This window comes from Prionailurus viverrinus, chromosome B3, assembly GCF_022837055.1.
Source record: "Prionailurus viverrinus isolate Anna chromosome B3, UM_Priviv_1.0, whole genome shotgun sequence".
Taxonomy (NCBI): domain Eukaryota; kingdom Metazoa; phylum Chordata; class Mammalia; order Carnivora; family Felidae; genus Prionailurus; species Prionailurus viverrinus.
This window is the reverse complement of record NC_062566.1, coordinates 96,988,701-97,008,315: the sequence shown is the minus strand read 5'-3', so window position 1 is coordinate 97,008,315 and position 19,615 is coordinate 96,988,701. Positions and strand designations below refer to the sequence as shown.

Here is a 19,615-nt window from a genome sequence, read left to right as displayed (position 1 = left end):
AATGTCTATATAAGCCACAGTTCCCTGTTTTTTTTCATGCTCTGGAGGAGCAACTATTTTAATTATTTTAATTTCCTTAATGGTTACCTCTGTTGCTGTAAACAATATATGTCTGTTTCTTGACTTATCAACATGAGATGTTCGCTGTTGACTCCCTGCTATGATAGATATGGATTTAGTCCTTTTATACTAACCCTATCCTCCCCTTCTCTCTCTTGATAATAGACTTATGTTACAACTTTTAATTCCTTTACTTTACTTCAGTCCGTGTTTCTTGTTCCATCAATTATTTATTTATTTTTTTGGATGTCTATTTTATTTATTTATTTATTTATTTATTTATTTATTTTTAAATTTACATCCAAATTAGTTAGCATATAGTGCAACAATGATTTTGGTAGTAGATTCTTTAGTGCCCCTTACCCATCTAGCCCATCCCCCTCCCACAACCCCTCCAGTAACCCTCAGTTTGTTCTCCATATTTATGAGTCTCTTCTGTTTTGTCCTTCTCCCTGTTTTTATGTTATTTTTGTTTCCCTTCCCTTATGTTCATCTGTTCTGTCTCTTAAAGTCCTCATAGGAGTGAAGTCATATGATTTTTGTCCTTCTCTGACTGGCTAATTTCACTTAGCGTAATACCCTCCAGTTCCATCCACATAGTTGCAAATGGCAAGATTGCATTCTTTTTGATTGCCTAGTAATACTCCATTGTATATATATACCACACCTTCTTTATCCATTCATCCATCCATGGACATTTGGGCTCTTTCCATACATACTTTGGCTATTGTTGATAGTGTTGCTCTAAACATGCGGGTGCATGTGTCCCTTCGAAACAGCACGCCTGTATCCCTTGGATAAATGCCTAGTAGTGTAAACTTGCTGGGTTGTAGGGTAGTTCTATTTTTAGGTTTTTGAGGAACCTCCATACTGTTTTCCAGAGTGGCTGCACCAGCTTGCATTCCCATTGTTCCATCAATTATTGACAGTAATGTTTGGATCCCGCATTTTTAGGAATGGGATATTATCATCCATCCCTTTCCCCTCCCCACAAACCCTTCCACATTCTACCTCCAACTTCTCTCTACTGTACTTTGGAATTGTTCAGACTAATAATTACACTCAGCTTTGTAAGCATAATTGTCTTCTATGCCTTACTGAAAACCTAGAACTTCAGATACGTTATTTGTGTATAAGTTTTGTTCACCACAGAGCCAATGTTATGGGATGGTTATATTTTTTTGCTGGATTTTTTCCAGTGTCACGACTTGTGCTTCTCAAAGGAGAATTTCCTAGCATCAGACATTTCGTTTCTTTCATAATCTTTTCATTTCTCTCTGGAAGTTTCCTGGATATTGTCTTTAACCTTGGTATTTTGAAAATGCCCAGTGATAAACCTAGGTGTAGATCTTTCTTGTTTTATCTTACTTAGAACTTGGTGAATCATCTTACTTTGACAACACACCCTTTAACTCTTAGAAATTAAGGAATATTATTCGTTTTATAAATTCTTTTTTGAGTTCCTCGTTCTTTTTTTCAGGATTGTTTTTCTGTATATCTGGATTGGACTTCAATGTTATCTTATCTCCCTACTCCTCCTACATTTCCTCCATTTTTATCTTTTAGTTCTGCTTTCTGGAGATAATATTCAACTTTATCTTTAAATTTCAAATTATTTTATTTCAGCATTCACCTTGTTAAACTTTAAAAGGTCTTCAATTTTCTCTGATTGTTGCTACTCGCATACTTTTTAATTTTACTCTAAGCATGCTAATTAAACTTGGATTTCTCTAACTTATCTATATACCTCCATTTCTCCAGAGTTCACACCTAATTTTTCTTCTTGATGTAACAGATTTTCCTCACATTTTTGGTGATGCTTGGTTATCCATGTATAACTGGAAGCTCTGTGGCTATGGATGGTCATCAACCAGTTGGCTTTACCTTAGAGAAAATGAGGGTCACTGGTCATGACGCTGGAGAACTTATAAGAGAGACTGAGGACTTTATGTCCATTTTTGATAATTCCTTTTGTTTTATCAGTTTGTATTATACCTTTAAACATTATAATTAAATGTATGCTTCTTGGCTTTTATTTTGGAAGAGTAATAGCCCTTACTCTTCTTTCCATTCCCCATACTTATCAATTATTTAAAAAAAATTTTTTAAGTGTACTCATTTATTTTGAAAGAGACAGAGACTGCATGAGCAGGGAAGGGCCAAAGAGAGGGAGAGAGGGAGAATCCCAAACAGGCTTTGCATGTCAGCACAGAGCCTGACATGGGACTCAAACTCATGAAACCATGAGATCATGACCTGAGCCGAAATTGAGAGTCAGACACTTAACCGACTGAGCCACCCAGGTGCCCCACTTACATTTTAAAATTTGATCTGTAACTCCATTTCAGGAACGATTCTTTATCAAGTTATTCTATAATTTGAACCTAAGATTTATATTGTTTATACATAATGTTATGACCACATAAATGTTGTTTACCCCGGAGCCAGAGAGTGAGCTAGTATTTTATTTCCCTGTCTATGGATCCAAAGTTATGTCCATCTCACCAAATAGTAAATACCCAAGTCCAAAGTTTGGCCTTTTTTTTTTTTTTTTTTTTTTTGGCATTCCACTGAATGTTCACAATTAGTTCAAAAAATTTAGTTTGTTTCATAATTAGACCAGGAATTTCTTTTATAGTTGTATTTTTCCTAGAATTTCTACTTGTCATTCTTTTTTCTTGTGGGAGAAAAACCATATGCTTTCTTCACTGTGCACTAATATTATCCAGGTTCTTAGTTATTCTGTCTTTTGCTTGGAATCCATTTCTCCTTTCTTCTTAACAACAAATTGTTTGGAACTGTGAAAGATTTTGTTTTGTAATTTTAAAATGAATTTGCTATAAAATTATTTTATTGGCAAAATGTCTTCCAGGAAAATCTTAAAACATGTTTCCTAATGTGCAAGCAAATCAGCAGTTTACATACTAATTAGATGAATTATAACAAGATCCATCAGGACACAGTTGGTGGATTAATTATCACAAAATTGGTGAGCAAATTCAATTTTTAAGGACAAAATATTCTACTAAGTGCTGTTTCCAATAACAAACACACACAGTCCTAAGGTCATAGGTTAGGGCATGGGAGAGGACTATTTGAAAATTATTGGAAATTCTTATTCCTGCCTGGTAAACAGACTAGATAAAAACTAAATTCCTTGATGACAAGATACAAATAAGCATAAATTAAATTATACAGAAACTTCACCCATTTGGCTATGGCTCTTTGTTCCTCTATCTCAGTTTTTTAAACTTCTCCTTCATCTTTAACACAAAGGGTTGCGTCAACAATCTTTTTTGCCTTCATGGTTCTAGTTTAAATACCATTTTGCCTCGGGGCACCTGGGTGGCTCAGTCAGCTGAGGGTCAGATTTCTGGCTCAGGTCATGATCTCAAGGGTTCCTGAGTCTGAGCCCCGCACTGGGCTCTGTGCTGACAGTGGGGAGCCTGCTTTGGATTCTCTCTCTCTCTCTCTCTCTCTACCCCTCCCCTGCTCAAATTCTGTCTCTTAAAAATAAATAAATAAATACCATTTTGCCTCATGACATATGATTTTCCTGGTAATTTTAAACAAGGCTGACTAAAAATATTTGGGGTTTATAATTTCCTGCTTATTTGGAAACAACTGTTCTAATTTAGAATAATTGCTTTCAAGGCCCATTGTCTGGCAAATCATAAAGATTTCTCTTTATTGGTCTCCTTGGATTTCAAGCTATTTCTTTTCTTATTAACCCTCAGTTTTCTGGACAGTGTTCTTGGGTAACCTCTTAGATCTTCCTTGTATTCTCATACATCTGAAAATATCTTTATTTTGCGCTCATTCACAATCTATAGTTAAACTTGGTATAGAATATTAGGTTAGAAATAAGAGTTCGGGCATTTTTATTTGTTTATGCACTGTTAATAATTTTGGTTCCATTTCACTGTGGTCAGAGAATATAATATATAATTTCTCCTTTTAGGAATTAAGGTTTTCTTTTTACATAATCTAAGGTTGATTTCTTTGTAAATTTGTTATCTAGACACATGAAAATGAAGTGTATTTTCTGTTAATGGGATATTGAGCTTGGTAAATATTTATTATTGAAAACTTTTTAATTATATAATTAATATTGTTTATATTTTTATTCATTTTTGACTATTTGATCCATCAAGAAGTATGTTCATTAGACAGACATGTATTCTTTTTTTTTCTTTTTTTTTTAAATTTTTTTTTTCAACGTTTATTTTATTTTTGGGACAGAGAGAGACAGAGCATGAACGGGGGAGGGGCAGAGAGAGAGGGAGACACAGAATCGGAAACAGGCTCCAGGCTCTGAGTCATCAGCCCAGAGCCTGATGCGGGGCTCGAACTCCCGGACCGCGAGATCGTGACCTGGCTGAAGTCGGACGCTTAACCGACTGCGCCACCCAGGCGCCCCAGTATTCTTTTTTTTTCTTAAATTTTATTGTTTATTTTTGAGAGAGGGGGAAAGAGAGAGAGAGAGAGACAAAGCTTGACTGGGGGAGGGGCAGAGAGAGAGGGAGACACAGAATCTGAAGCAGGCTTCAGGCTCTGAACTGTCCGCATAGAGCCTGATGCGGGGCTCGGACCCATGAACCATGAGATCATGACCTGAGCCGAAGTCAGCCGCTTAATCGACTGAGCCACCCAGGCACCCCTATTCTTATTTTTTCCTTATGTATTATTTAGTGTATTAATACTAATGACATATCCTTATTGAGAAATGTACTCCTTGTTAATATAAAATTATCTAATTTGCTCTCTTAAAAGTGTTTTGATTTGAATTACATCCATCTGATATAAATACTGAGATCTGTTATATTTTAGTTTGCAGTAGCTATGTATATCTTTATTCATCTAACTACAGATTTCTCAAACTGCTATGTATATTTCTCTTTAGACTTTATAAACTATGAGTTGGCATTTTGTCCCATTTTGGGTGTTACTTTTCTAAAAGAGAGTTTAACCATATTGTCATAACTATCGTTGTTCTTATTTATATAACCTTATTTTCTACTTCTTTTTTCTGTCCCTTGATTTTCTTTTGTTTTCAGTATTTTCCATGCCAACTTTATTTTTAATCATTTAAAGTTCTATGTCCTATTTTGATTCATCTAGAATTGAACTTTAACAACCAAGAATCAAATGACACACAAGATTGTTTATATGTATATATCATATATACACATATGATAGGGAAAATATCTTTTATTTGTTTTAAACCTCTTCTATCCCATCTCTTAGTTTGATTAAATTTATGGCTGAAATCATTTGATCATGTTAATTATTGTTAAAATATTGCTTTTAGTAGGACATACATCACTTAAATTAGTTTCATACCTAAATGCTTTTTCTATGTCACCAGAAGTCAATTTGATGCTTATTTTTATATTTTCTGATGCTCTGGTTTATTTTTTGGTATAAATTCAAAAGAAAAATATACCATGTGAATGGTATAATTATAAGTTTGTATATATCTGAAAAGAAACCTGAAAGTATCTTTATGTTGCTATATGTAAATCTTGAGTTAGAACCCTTATTTCCAATGTTGCTACTGCATGGTCTTGTAGCATTTGATGTCGACAAAAAGGCCTAATTTTTTATAGATAAGTTTTTTTTCTCTATTCATGATGTTAGGATTATTTATTTTTCCTTAAAATACATAATTTTTACCAAAGTCTAGGTTTGTTTTCTTTTTATTAAATTTTTCTGATTCATCGTAAGGTAATTTGGGCAATTAGACCTTTCTCATCTAGTAAAATTTTCTTCTTTTATATTTTTTCTTAAAAAATTTTTTTAATGTTTATTTTTTGAGAGAGACAGAGAGTAGGAGTGGGGAAGGGGGAGAGAGAAAAGGGGACAGAGGATCTGAAGCATCTCTGTGCTGACAGCTGAGAGCCTGATGCGAGGCTCAAACCCACGAACTGTGAGATCGTGACCTGAGCCAAAGGCAGATGTTTAACCAACTGAGCCACCCAGGCACCCCTCTTCTTTTTATTTTTTTGGTTATTCAATCTGTTCCATTTGTCTTGTTATGCACTGGTTAGATTTCCTTTGTCAGTTTTCTGTCCATAATCTTCACTCTTGTTGATTTAACAACTTGCCCTCTTCTTTCCATTCAGAGAGAGCTTCTTAGTCCTGTATTCTCCATTGCAGATTTTTTTTTAAAGAAACTTTTATTTATTTATTTATTTATTTAGAGAGGAGGGGGTAGGAGCAGAGAAAGAGGGAGAGAAAAAATCCCAATTCGGCTCTGTGCTATCAGTGCAGAGATGGAAGCAGAGCCCCATCTCAAACCATGAGATTGTGACCTGAGCTGAAATCCAGAGTTGGTCGCTTAACTGACTGAGCCACTGAGATTTTACTTTTTACTCCATCAGATTTTACTTTTTACAGGGTTAATTATGATTTTTGCCACGTCTGTTCATTTTAAAGCTAATACTAAATTTGTTTTTGTTTATTTAAAGTGTTACATGTCTCATGCAGCTTTCCAAATATTTTCCCATGCCTCCTAACCCTCTTCTTTTTTCATTTCGGTCTGTTGTCATCTCCTCTTATCTCTCATTTTGCAGATTTCATAGGTTCCTGGCTTTCCTTGAGAGTCTAAAGCGGATTCTATTTAAAGCTGACTTATTTGCAGATATTTTCAAATCTTAGTTCAGAATATCTTATTTTTATATTACTGTTAATTGTTTTGAGGTTAATATTTCTAGGACCAGATGCTATCCAAAGTTGCAATTTGCTCCAACTGGTAAGGTCTTCTTGATTCCCTCGCAATTATTGGTGTGCTTCTTGAGTTTTTGTCTTGTATCTTAAGCTGAGGTTCTGCTAAATGTAAGTTTCTATCTCAGTTCAGTGATTCAATAGATTTAAAGGAGTGAGAAGAAAGTCAGAGGCATAGATTGACCCAGGATGTGTGGTTTCTTCTCTGTACTTGGTGAAACCTGCTGTGCCAAGGGTCAACTCTTGATATCTAACTTTGCCTGTCCTGCATTTCAACTATGGGTGGAATTGGGTTTCCCTTCTTCTGGATACTCTTGGACTGGGGAGAAGTTGAGCCTAGGAGGAAAGACTCTGCTTCTGAGTTTGTGTTCTAGAATGTGTGCTTTTGCCCTTGGACCTTTCTCTCATGGTGCTGCTTTGGGAAGACTATTGACTGGTCGTGATAAAAGTGGTTCCAACTGGTGATTTCTTAATATGTCCTAGAAGTAAGTTACCATGGTATTTATCATCCCAAATAGGATACTTATGAGAATGGAAAAAGGCTCAATTATAATGAAGGTGGGGCAATGGGTGTGAACACAGACAGTGTTAGTCAACTTGGGCATGTGGTCACCCTACCTATGACTTACCTCTACCTTTAGCAACTACCCATTCAAATTAAGATTAGTGGGGCTTTATGAAGTTACTCTCTATAACTTCTATGTATAAACCTAATAATTTCTAATAACAATAATAACAGTAATAAATACCCATTTATTGAGTACTTGCTATTATGATATTTTTTTTCAGGATTCCACAAAGAAAATTCATATCTACGTATACATTCAGAACACTTTTCTTTTCAAATTCCCAGGAAACTTCCACCACTGGTCCCCAGTTTTTGAGGTTTATTGGCATTCTTGGAGGAGAGAAGACAGAATCCCCTGATTATCTCTTCCTTGACTCTTTGCCCCTCTCCACCTCACCTTCATTCTGCACAGATGTCCTTGGTCAGCTCACTTGTGTATCTTTCATTCTCAAATATGTGGTTAAACTCCTCGAGAGGAAGAATCTTTTTTAAGTCTTTGGCATTCCTTATAGCTTCCAACTTGGTGCCCTCCCCTGCACTGCCTCATGCTAAATTTTTCCTAAATGGTGTCTGTAATTCTGTAAGTGGGTATAAGTTGTCGCAGAACATTTTTAACCTTTCTTATCTTAGTAGTCATTACAACTTAACTTCTGATCCAAGATTGCTGTTATAGTTGGATTTTATTCAAATTTTAATTCCACATTTCATCTCAAAAAGTAGATGGCTTTGGTTATGTATTTTTCATTTCTTTAACCAGAGTGAAATTCTAAGTATCTTAAAACAAATTCTAAATCTGAATAGAGTATATGTGATGACATAATTTCATATAATAGGGCTTAATCGTGAATAGCTGAATTACAAGCTGAGAAGAGCTATTCAGTTATTATTAGGCCATCTAGACGTACTTAGCAATCCATTAACTTGATGAATGCCTAGATCTGTCTTCCTTGCTTTCTTTTGTGTGTGTGTGCAATTAAAATTTGATTGATGATTAAGTTACATTAGATTGATTAAAGTTTCTACTTGAAAAGGAAGCTTAAAATTTTTAGCTGTTTCTTTATGTGAGGAAGGATGTGCATACGTTATTTGTCTCACCTTAAAGATGGAAATTGGGAAGCAGAATTTTAGAAGACTTAAAAAGTTTTGACCTCTGTAAAAGATTTTGATCTGAGAACTAGAGAAAAATCCAGTACGCCCAGTTCAGCACACAATTTATTCAGACTTTACCCAATAAGTTTCACCTCCGGTTTGTGAACTGATCAGAATTGGTTTGATCATGTGTAATTACATTTCTTCACTGGAAGACAGAAGAAAAGCAGAAGGAAGGTAGTCACTACTCTTACAGATTATAAGTTCCTTGAGGAGAATAAATAAATCTTAAACTTCTTTGCATTCTTTCTTCCACTTGCTTAGCACCTAACACAATTCCTTGGGCATGGCCTACTTACTATGAATTTGTTAAGTTGAACTGAATTTTAATTATTTATTTTAGCAGATGTGGGACATACTATTTGTAAGAATGGCAAGGAAGCTTCTCATCCCAAGATCTTTCTTATTTCAGGTTCAGCTCATGCTTAGCTTTTTCTTTTCCACAAAACGATCACACTTAATTTTAGGATTTCCTCTGATGGACGTAGAAAAAAATCAAATTACTGTCTACTTTCAAGTACATATCCTTTTTTCCTTTAAGCATTATAACTTTCTGAATCCAGTTTTCTTAAAAGATACGTTGATAATGGAATATTTTCTGTAGGGTTTTATTCAACTAACATTTCTGGTAAATTTCTTACCTAAAACCATTATCTTACTTGGGCCTTTGTTTTCTCCTTGTGTATAATGGGCTCAATCACCAGTGAAGGAAATGGAAAGATATCATCTGCAAAGCCTGCTGACTCATTGTTTGATAGGTTTCATATTGCGAAGGTCTTAGAATTGCATTTCCATACTAAGACAACAACAACATCACTTTTGTTTTTTCTAACATCTGAGACATTGTAGTTACCACATAAAAAGGAAAGTGTATGGACTTTCTAGGGTAATTTTTAATATTTCCAGAGAGAAAAAAGATACAGATAAAAATTTGGGAGGATCGTCTGTAGTCTAGTTTTGCATTGGATTAGGTTTTTGGACTCTTTGGGAGTAAGGTTTTATATGAACCTGGTGCCGTTTGCATAGTCACTCAGATATATTCATGTAAGATTCCCTTCCTGGGAAAACATCTTACAATAAAGTGGCATAAAACTTGTTTGCAGGTGTTGTACTGCTGTCTTTGGGCAATTTGCACTGTGTATTTTAAAATCACTAAACAGGGGCGCCTGGGTGGCTCAGTCGGTTGAGTGTCCGACTTCGGCTCAGGTCATGATGTCACCGTCTGTGAGTTCGAGCCCCGCGTCGGGCTCCGTGCTGATAGCTCAGAGCCTGGAGACTGCTTCGGATTCTGTGTCTCCCACTCTCTCTGCCCCTCCCCTGATCATGTTCTGTCTCTCTCTGTCAAAAATAAACATTAAGGGGCGCCTGGGTGGCTCAGTCGGTTAAGTGGCTGACTTCGGACCAGGTCATGATCTCACGGTCCGTGAGTTCGAGCCCCGCGTCAGGCTCTGGGCTGATGGCTCGGAGCCTGGAGCCTGTTTCAGATTCTGTGTCTCCCTCTCTCTGACCCTCCCCTGTTCATGCTCTGTCTCTCTCTGTCTCAAAAATAAATAAACGCTAAAAAAAAAAAAATTTAAAAATAAACATTAAAATAAATAAATAAATAAAATCCCTAAACAAGTCAGGATTAGATATGATGGTGACGATGGTGGTGGCAGCAGCGTTATTTTGTCTGTGTAAAAACTATGTAAAACTATGTGTGTAAAAATTTTGAAAAAATCTTTTTCTGCATTGCATGTCATATTCCTCTGAACGGATATAAATATGTGACTTTGAAAAGTCTCCAAAAAACAATGCGTTATAAGGTAAGGACCACAGGTCTTACAATCAGAAGCTTGACTTTAAGTGTGGAAACTGTAGAGTTTTAGGCAAGGTTTGATCCCTATCAGTCTCTCTTCCTATCTACCAGAAAGGTTTAATAATGTATAGCTCACAAGACTATTGTAAGAAAAAAAGAAACAATGAGATTATGTATGGTAAAACACAAAAAATGCTGCATACACTAGGATGTTCTGCCGATATGGGCATTTATTATCATCTTATTATACTCTTCCTTAGGTTCAAAGCCCCTCCTTTCCTTCCTCTCTACTGGTTTGGACTAGATTTACTGCTATTATGACTCAGAAACAAATTCATGAAATAGTGATCTATTAGACTGATTATAAATTCTTTGAGATTTGAGATTACCTCATCCCTGAGGTATAGTTAGTGACAATTGTATGAATGAAATGTTCCCATGAGTGTAAACTTGTCCCAGATAGGATCCATACTTCTTTGTTTTCCTCATAGTATTTTTCCAAGCCTGTAAAAATGATCCAAGGGTGTCATTTCTCCTTGAAGTCCACCAGATATAGCATACAAGGAATATAACTCAGGACCACGGCCTTGTGCCCACTTTACTAGACTTCCTCACAACTGCACTGGACTGGGGTTTAAAAATTTTTTTTAACGTTTTATTTATTTTTGAGACAGGGAGAGACAGAGCATGAACAGGGGAGGGTCAGAGAGAGGGAGACACAGGATCTGAAACAGGCTCCAGGCTCTGAGCTGTCAGCACAGAGCCCGACGCGGGGCTCAAACTCATGGACCGCGAGATCATGACCTGTGCCGAAGTCGGGCGCTTAACCGACTGAGCCACCCAGGCGCCCCTGGACTGGGGTTTTTAATGAAAGATACAGGGAACTTCACACATTTGCTTTACAAAGCTGACTTCCTAGAGGAAAGCCATCCATGTGTCCTGACAATTGAAGTTGAGAAGAGTTGATTCCAGATGGCATTTCTACAAGGTTCTGGCGGGGTGGAAATCAAGATCCAACTTTTTTCCCTTTGTTTACGTTATCAACGCAGGCTCCTCCCATTTTCAGTCTACCCAGTGTTTTATAGTTTTTACCTATTTGAAAGTGGTAACTGTATTTTAAACAAATATTCCTGGCCTACCGTGAAGACTCCATTTCTATGCTCTGTGAGGTGAGACTAACTTTGTTTGGTATGACTATTAAAATATGAGATTGCTAACAAATTTCACCTCATAGTCTCTTGGTCATAAATGGTCCTTTCCCAAACAGTGTACTCATGGCTCATAGTAGGCACTCAATAAATGTCCACTAACTGAATACATGGATGAGTCATGTTCAAGTTATGACTGGAGCTGATTTACACGTTTTGGGGAGAGTGGTTGTTATCTTATATTTTCCTTCTGCAGAAGCATCTTCCAGCTAATCAGTCTCTGGGTTTTCTTTGCTTGTTTCTACTTCTGCAGGAAATATTGTGTCCTGTTTGCATACTCATTGTCCCAGTGCCCTATCATATGAAGTTCCCTCAGCAGAAGGGATTGCAGTCCAGCCTCCAGAAGCAATATCCAAGGAGCACTGCTTGCGTGTGTTCTGAAGATGGAAATGATTATCATAAAAGACGTAAGAAGGATTATGTCAGGAATTCTCTCCAGATCTGCACATTTAGCAAGCCATCCTGTTTTGCATTACAGAATCACATTATGTTCTGCAGCTCCTCTGTGGCTGTTTGGTGTTGGTCATGGATTTGTGAGAGATTGGGGTCAAAGTCAGCAATGTTTACAAACATAGGAGGAATGTCAGCAAGAGATGGCCAAATCCAAATATGATCTTTATGATTCTCTAAGTGGCTAGTCATTTGACCTATAAACAGAAAGCATGGTTTCTGGCTATGCAAGGTGTTCCCTACACTCAGAGCTTTAAATAGTGTAACCAAATCAAATCATTCATCGGCACTTCAAGTGCTGGCAAGCTGGCCCCTTCCTGATGCCAGGGTTTCTGCCTAATACATGGTATACTTTTCTAAAAGAACCACAGGAGCCTGAAAACATCTATGAGTTCATGATGAATTAAGAGCCTGGAAAGCGCTGCAAGTCAATTGAACTGGGCTAGTAGGGTTTTCACACAGCTTCAGCTTTGAGATCCAGGGATCAGTAAAAAGCAGACAATGTTATTCAGAAGCAGATAACAGATCTTGATCATTCGGTTCCTTTCTGAGGGTGTCATACTCAGGTAGGTTGCACTGTTGAGATCCTATTCTAGTCTCCAGACAAGGCACCTCTTACGATTCTTATGTGGAAGTTGTGTGGAAATTACCACTTGCCAATTGGAGCAAGTTCAGAAGGCATGAGATAGAGTGGTGGTCTTGTTGGGAGTTAGGGATGGAACTGAGTGTCTTTCATCTTATAATTGGCCAAAGAGTAGTTTGAGGATGAGTCCTTGGCTCTGTGGGGCTTTATGGGTATGCTATCAAACCTATCCTCAAAGAAGCAAGATGCCCTTTACAACAGTTTTATTGAGACCACTGCTGCAGTTTCTGATCTGAGTTTTATTTTAGAATCTGGAAGGGGAGCCTGAGGAGGGGCCTTGATTACATTGCATGCTTCCTGTCTCCTTTCCAAAAAGGAATAAAGTGCAATAGTTTTGGCATTAAAGAACTGAATTTAGAGTAACATGACTGTAATTCAACCTCTGTAGCACCACTACAAAGTTAAACTAAGATTCCCATTGGGCAGAAGACTGACATAGATATGACCCTGGACAAAAAGCTTCTGGAGCAATCCACATCTTTAACGGGGTCCTGAGCCCTGTGTCCAAGCTGGGGTCTAAGTTTTATGATTTGAAACTTGGGGGTGAATGCTCTATAGCTGGATGCGTGTGGTTGAATCAACTGGCGCCACCTAAAGATGTTTCCATAAATGTTTCGTTAGTGTTCTGTATTAGCCCTTAAGCCATTTCTGACTGCTTCTGACAATTGCTACTAGTGGGGAAGGGAGGCAGAGGGAGAGAAGCAGAGTGCCTGAGAAGAAAGGAGAACATAGCAGCTGTATCCTGGATAAGGGTGGATTCAGTCTGAAGACTGTAGCAATTATGTTCCACTCTTTTCCATGTGGATTTCTGTATCACTTTGACTTAAGCCAAAAGAAAAAAAAAATCAAGGAATGGAATAAAATTACTGCATGCAAAAGTTTCCGACTTGGGGAAGGAAGAGACCAGATCAACATGTACTTCAGGAAGTCGTTCCTGGACAGGCAGAGATGTGATAAGATCGAAGTCACAGAGATCATCTAGAGTGCACCAGTGACTTAGGAAACACAGTTTTATTTTATGGGGTCTCTGGGAAAGAACCCATAGGGAAATGATTAGTTGAGACCTTGGGAGTGGAGAGAAGAGTTAGCACAGTGTGATTTAACTCTCAGAGTTCGCATTTCTCTGCCTCTTCTCTCTTGAAAAGTTGCATAACCCCCAATGGTTTCTCTCTTGTAGCAGTCTCTTAGCCTTTCTGGGTACAGACCACCTGGGAACAAGAGACCCTTATTCACCCACTTTCATCAGCAGGTGAAGATGCTCACACTGGAGTAAGAAGTGCCTTTATTGCCAACCCCAAAGCCCTCAAGAGGCAATATTAAAATATAAAAATTAATGGAAATCCCCATGAAGTTTTCTCTGAAGAATTCTTGGTGTTGGCAACAGAGCCTGGAAACTCCACCTAATGGGGGCCACAGTGATGGGTCTTGCTGGAGAATAACACATATGCAGCAGGATTCTTGGAGAGAGGCACAAATAAGAAATAGGAGATGGACGCAGTGGTGTTAAAACCGCTGCTGAGTCATACGTTTAGGTTGACATTTTAGCTATTTTTAGTGGTTTGGGGGTTGGAAAAATGTTTGGTATTTGTAAATAATGTTTTTGAATTCTAACAGTTTTCAAGTCATTTTTATTGTGCTATATACTAGGTCCTGAAAACGTCTATATTATATTTCACTAACTCAAGTACCTGAAATAACTGTGGTGGGTGAAACTTGCACTCCCAAATCCCCAAGAAGCTATATTTGAGAATTTTTCTCTTCCTAGTTATTACAACTAATTTTCCCGTCAAATCCTAGAGGACTGCTTTGAACCAGTCTAACACTCTGAAGGCAGAAATGTATTTTAACTCATTCATGCTGGTGCTAATCTCCTCAGTGATTTATGAGGTCTTTAAAGCTTTAATTCTCTGTCTGTTAGGAGTCTTCCTTGGTAGTAAGTTGACAGTTTAAATTAGTGCGTAGACATGGCTTTCATAATGTCAGTTTTGTTTTGTCTCAGCAGCGTCTTGGAATTCCTTCCATTGTACCTCAAGTGACTCATGGCAATAAATGACTCCCTTCTCTTTTGTTCTTAATCAAGGAAGAATGGAATGAGCCACATAATGTTTGTAAAAGAGCAACTTTAATTAGTTCTCAGCTGTAGCCAGAGATGCTTGTCTTGTCTTTTTAGCATATAAGTGTAGGACGACACGATGCGCTCAGGTGGACAAATACTATTCTCCTAAAAAGTCTCATGCAGTTCCCTTCCAAAAAATAAAGGACAATTACAGTAGCAACATTTTAAGCTTTCTCTTCAAACTGGCAAGGGAGAGACCTCAAGTAGTGTCCAAGAGTTTGGGATGAATTTTTGGAATTGAAACGAATAAACCACCAAATGAAAGAAGGTCTCCTGAAAGAAGTTTCCTTGCTCACCCTAAGGCCTTCCTATCCTTTGGGGCATAGTGCCAACATATACCCAAGGCTAGGGATGCCTTTCCTGCCAAGCTGTCAAATTATCTTCCTGAGTTTTGTATATAAGGGTAAACCCCAGATCCTTGGGGGTCCAAGTTTGTTTACTCTCAACAGCATTTGGCTTCCTAAGAAAAATGGTGAAAGAAAGTATAAAATTCCATTAAAAAAAAAAAAAAAACCTCAAGTATTCTTGGACATCAAACAACTCTTACAACACAGTCCTTTGATGAGTTCAGTGTAAATGAATCAGAAACATATGGATAGTGTTTATGCTCAAATGCACATGCAGTTAAAAATTCTGAGGGAAATTAGTTTAGTGAGCTATGTTTGGGTCATTTCCAGCATCTACGAATTTGGAAAAATCACTTCTCATGAGTAAAGATGTGGAAGAAATGGTTGAGCACCCCTTGAACTGAAAAATGGGCACGTTCAGCAGCCCATGCTGTGCTGTGTATCATAAACACGGTAGCAGAGGGCACAAATCTTGGGAAAGCTCCAGGCCAGGAAGAATTGGGGCTACTGATGTGGTAACAGTTTCTGTATCTCATTACCAGCTGTCAGTACCTGTGCAAGAAAGTTCCACTCTTAACAAACATGGCCTACCAACTTCTTTGGATTAGTGCAGCCATTGGATATTTTTTTGTAGATCATACTTTGTGCTTAGGTCATTGGAACCCATTGGCTATGTGGCCCTCCCTCCCTTTGGTACAACCAGTGCTTTCCTTTCACTTTGATGAGAGTAGAAACTACTAATCATGTTATAAATGTGGGAAATGGTCATACACATGGTTTCTGGAACACCTAAGAACTGTAAAAATATCCCCATTTGGGTATAATGTGGTCCTAAAGGCTTCAATATTTCTCATACCTAGCAGCACCTAAAAAGTATTGAATTTTGAGTTATATCACTTTAATCCAAGTGAGTGTCATCATTTATTGAGGACAAAGGAACAAAGTACAGAGACTACTGTATCTTGATACATCAGATTTCTTTATTTTTTGGACCTGTCTCATGGACTAGGTCTGGATCATTGATTATTGCTTCAGTGGGCCTTATAATGATAAGATGTTGGCTGTGAGAATGATAGGAACCTCCGTGGTGTATATTAATGTCCAATCACAGAGAGGCACTAATGATGTCCTTTCATTTTAATCTATTTGCTAAAAGTCCTAAGTATCTCCTACTATGTGAATAACACAGCACGAGATGCTGAGGGTCATGCAAAAATGTAAATAACACAAGACCTGTGCCTTCACAAAGAACCTAAAATTGAAGTTACAAAATACACTTGATGAAACAATAGCACTAGAGAGGTCACAGTGAAATGATATTCCATTACTAAACTAATGACATAAACCATTGGTGAGGAATTTAAGGTAGACCTAGACAATGTGGGATAAAGTTCATGAGATTCTCGAACATTGCTGAAAATGTAACAAAACGGAGAACATTATATTTGCTGGATCTTTTCTAAGAAGAGCACTGTATGTGGTTGAAATACTCTGATAAGCCTTTAACTTGAGGACACAGAGGGAGAGTTAGAAATCCCAGCTCTACCATGAGCTACTTGTGTGACTTTGTCCAAATTACTTGTTCTTAGCCGGCATTCTCATCATTGGGATGGTAATTAATATTAAGATAGGGATCAATACCTTTCTATCTATCTTTCTATTTATCTATCTATTTATCATTTATTCATTCAGTAGCTCTTTAAGAGATTATGATGTGCCAGGAACTATGAAGGAAAGTGAACTATGGTGCTTTGGTAGCTTTGGTAGCTTTGGTGGAGGCAGCAGGCTTGTGCAGGATTTAAATGGGGGAAAAAAAAGGTAAGTTGATTTTAAACTACATAATTTTTACTTTGGTTCATGTAATTATTTACACAGTTATTGCCAAAAATGTTTTAAAACCAAATGTCAGACAAATATCTTTCTTTCCCATCATATAAACTCAAACCCTGCTTTCTTTCTCTCTTTCTCCATTCTCTCCTCTCTCAGACCTTTGTCTGGAATAAGAGAAATACGTGGTGCTTTGTTGTCACTCACGAGCTTTGTTCCTCTCTTCTGAAAACACACTTGGTATAAATAGAGCTTTGTAGGATGTGTACTCACTCTTCCTTTTGCTGCTCTGCTCTCGACTCTGTATGACCTTGGGAATGCACATCTATGTGTCAATGTCTTCATCTGTAGACTAATACTGACTAGTACATAAAGCACTCAGAGAGCCTCATGAAAGATACAAAGACATGTTATTATATTCTCATGAAGCTTATTGCTCATGGTCCCATTGCCCTATAGATATTTATGAAATTTTCTTTTCTTAATAACCTTTTATATTTCATTAGTTTGATTGCTGTGAGACATCTTCTGCCTTGCATTATTGAAGGGATTGGGCACAGCCCAAAGAACAATTACACCTCTGGGAAGCAAAAGGGGTGTGTGGGAAGCATAGGGAGGAATAAGGAAATCATGAATCATCTGAAGATACCTTATTTTTAATACTGTGAAAAGCAAAAAAAAAAATGTCTATCATTTCATGGGGCCAAAAATAATCTAAGTAGACCAGTCAAACCAAGCATCTGAATGTCTAAACAGAGCCTGTAGATCAATCATATTCATGTTTATTTGTTTGAGCCAATCAAATAGCTTGTCATAAGCATATGCTAGATTTCTATAAGAAATCAAAGACCTAGGCCAGTTTCATGCCAGAGAAGCCAAAAATCTCAAGATATTTAACTTCTAGAGACATTGAATTCTGTGTAACAGGGCAGGAATTAACATGAGAGAAGGGGAGAGACTATAGAATAGAACTCTGTTACAATGTCATCCATCACAGAATTAGACACACCACAAGGTCATGACATACCCTTAGAGAGAAAATGTCCATCCAAGTAAAGGCCAGATAAAATACAGATGTTAGGTATGGCTCCACCCATACCCTAATTCCAGGCTTCTCCACATAGAAAGTTTACCTGATGCTCTCAGCACCACAGAAGCAATGCTGAACAGGGATATCAGTTTCTTTTTTCTTCCTTTCTCTTGCACTTAGCTGCTGCTCTGGGTAATGCCTAGAGACTATGTAAAGAAGATCACCTGGAGGCATGCCGAATTATTAACCTCACCTGAACACTCATGTGTCTCAGGTGCAACCCCAGAGGATTCATTGCTCTGCATTTTGATATCCTCAGCACAGCAGGAACAAAAGTGTGAGGGGAGGAGGTAAATACTTGGTTCCCTGTGCACTGGATGGAGAGCCTTCATGGTGGAGATGGGGTCCATTTCCCCTGTAAATCCTTAGCATCAGGCACCATTTAGGTGCTTAATAAATGGGAATCATGCAAGTGGAGACTTGACTCAGAGGGAAGGTATAAAACCAGGGCAAAGAGAAGAGCAAGTGTAGCCAATCAGTATGCACCTGAAATGAGAAGCTCCAGGCGTCAAGCAGTCAAGATGTCAACCATCATGAACTGTCACAGTCTCCTACGAGAAAAAAATACCATCTTGATTTATCGTCCGTGGAGGTCACTGACCCTTATGAAGAGGAAATACAAAGAGAGAAGGGGCATGCCAGTGAAAAAATTACTATTTGATTTAATTTTGTTTTTAATGCCATTAAAAAATATCTATGTATATGTATAGATATAGATACATAGATATAGGTAGATGTAGATAGATGCATATGTAGATATAGATGTATCTTATGACAAGCAGTGTGAGGTGATAGAAAGCCCACTGCATTGGGCTCTCCACGTAAGCCATGCAGCCCTTGGGGGGCATTTAGTTTCTGCAGGGACTCTGTTCCCTTTTCTATAAAATGAGAGGCAGGATGAATTTCATTTCTCAAATTCTATGTTTAGTTAAAATCTAATAATGTTTTTCCATCACAATTTCTACAACTTAGTATACAGAGTATATTAATATATAGCAAAGGATTTCGCTTGATGTATTTTGTCCTTTTAAAATCCCATCTAGAAGCTTTGCTCAGTGGCAGTATCATAGCCAATGAGGTTTATCCGAGGCGCGATTATTGCTAATTAAAATCCCATCTATAGTTTTCACATGCACAAGGCTATAATACAGATAGACGAGCAAGTATAAAGGATAATTATTAATGTCTGCATTTATAATTTATACTCTTCTGGGATAGGAATTTCTACACATTTAAACATTAATTTACGTCTCCACATTTAAGCCAGAAAAATGCCAATTTTTCAACGTCACATTATGAACATTTGCAAGCATACAGAGAACTGAAAAGAATTCAGATTTTTTATATGCAATTTATTGTCAGATTGGCTTCCATACAACACCCAGTGCACATCCCAGCAGGTGCCCTCCTCAATGCCCATCACCCACTTTCCCCTCTCCTCCCCCCCCCCATCAACCCTCAGTTTGTTCTCAGTATTTAAGAGTCTCTTGTGGTTTGCCTCCTTCCCTCTCCGTAACTTTTTTTTTTCCTCCTTCCCCTCCCCCCGGTCTTCTATTAATTTTCTCAGGATCCACATATGAGTGAAAACATATGGTATCTGTCTTTCTCTGCCTGACTTATTTCACTTAGCATA

The 19,615-nt window shown here is 37.6% G+C and overlaps 1 pseudogene; it reads left to right on the top strand.

Annotated features, from left to right (window-relative positions):
- The first annotated feature begins 19,026 nt into the window (after positions 1 to 19,026).
- On the top strand, positions 19,027 to 19,225 carry LOC125169116 (uncharacterized; annotated as a pseudogene).
- Positions 19,226 to 19,615: the final 390 nt, after the last annotated feature.